At 40.9% G+C, this 1,588-nt stretch overlaps 1 protein-coding gene across 1 annotated transcript in view; it reads left to right on the top strand.

The window, feature by feature from the left end:
* CCDC126 (coiled-coil domain containing 126) overlaps nt 1-1,588 on the top strand; it is a 32,641-nt gene that overhangs the window by 30,091 nt on the left and 962 nt on the right. The window lies entirely within an intron of this gene.

Below are 1,588 nucleotides of genomic sequence, written 5' to 3'. Positions count from 1 at the left end.
GCCACATTTTTCTTCATAGAACCCAGCTTCTCGTATTATTTGCTCAGCATACGGGTTGAATTAGTATGGTGAAAGAACAGGCATAGAGATTAGGATTTCAGCCAGTATTTTATGGGGACTTTCCTGGTGTGGCGCTGTAGGATAAGCACTGGATTGTTTCGGTCATTTAAAACCAGCTGCTCCTTGGAAACCCTATACAGGGTCTATATGAATCAGAACTGATATAAGGCATGTGAGAATAACAATTTAATGCATAGTATACTAAAACTTATACATCCTTTCCTGAAGGCATTATCTATGAGAGTAAGTAAAAAAAGTGTTGCTAGGGTGGCGGGTGCCATGTTGGGTCGCGAAGGTGGCAACAACCCAAAAAACAGAACAAGGAAATGGATGAGGAAGATAAGGCTTTCAAGAAGAAACAAAAAGAAGAGCAGAAGAAACTGGAAGAGCTAAAAGCAAAGGCTGCAGGAAAGAGCCCCCTGGCCACAGGTGGAATCAAGAAATCTGGCAAAAATCAGTTGTGCATTGTGACTGACGTGATGGTGACCCTTGATTCCATTTCTGTTTAAACATTTGAATTCCCTGCTAGAACATCTCTTGCCACCTGTAGTTAGATTGAAGTGTTGTATTGGAGCCTGTTGTACATTTAAGAAAAAAACTTTTTAAGAAAAAAGAAAAATCCTACAGTGGTCCATCTCTTTAGTTCTGTCTTAGCTGTGTGGTCAGTAAACCCAGGCCAGAATCCTGCCAGAGCTGCTCTTCAGTCTTTGTTATGCCCAGAATTCTTTACCACCATTTGAAAAAAATGTATACTATATTGCTACAAAATCGTGACAACTTTCATTAAACAGAAGTTCCAAAATGGGAAGTTATTGTTACTTGACATACTCTCCATGTACACTAACGAGGACCGCATTTCTCAAGGTGGTGCTTCCATGCGTCCATCTCTCCAACCCTTTCCCGGAAGGAGTCTTAGCTTTTTTATTTATACCACATCAATGGCAGTTTGGGCATCCTCAAATTCTATTCCTTTTGAATATTATTCGAGTTTTTGGAACAAAAAGAAGTCTGATGGTTACCGTGCAGGTGGGGGGGTTGTTGTTATGTGCCTTGGAATCGGTTCCAACTCACAGTGACCCTGTACAGGGATTCCGAGGCTGTAAATCTTTACGGGAGCAGAATACCTCAACTTTTTCCAGAAGAACGGCTGGTAGTTTTGAACTGCCGACCTTGAGGTTAGCAGCCCGATTTATAACCACTATGTACCAGAGCTCCTTAGGTCGGGGGAAATGGGTAGGGAGGGAAAAATAATAAAGTGAATACTATTATCTGACGATACATGGAGTAGATCGCAATCATTGTAATGACACGAAGTGTATAATTTGTTGAATGTGGGACTGATGATCTATAAACCTTCAATCAATTGACAATAAAAAGTTTTTTTAAAAAAACGTCTGAAGGGGCAAAATCAGGGCAGTAGAGTGGATGGCTTTAAGGTTTCCCAATGATACTCCCCTAGGTCAGTCCTTCCTACTCATGAAGAATAACATTGTTGTTATTGAGGGGGAGGAATCACAGGAGCAACTTT

This window comes from Chrysochloris asiatica, unplaced genomic scaffold (genome assembly GCF_000296735.1).
Source record: "Chrysochloris asiatica unplaced genomic scaffold, ChrAsi1.0 scaffold00006, whole genome shotgun sequence".
Taxonomy (NCBI): domain Eukaryota; kingdom Metazoa; phylum Chordata; class Mammalia; order Afrosoricida; family Chrysochloridae; genus Chrysochloris; species Chrysochloris asiatica.
Note: the sequence above shows the minus strand (reverse complement) of the source record. Positions and strands in the feature narration are given on the sequence as shown.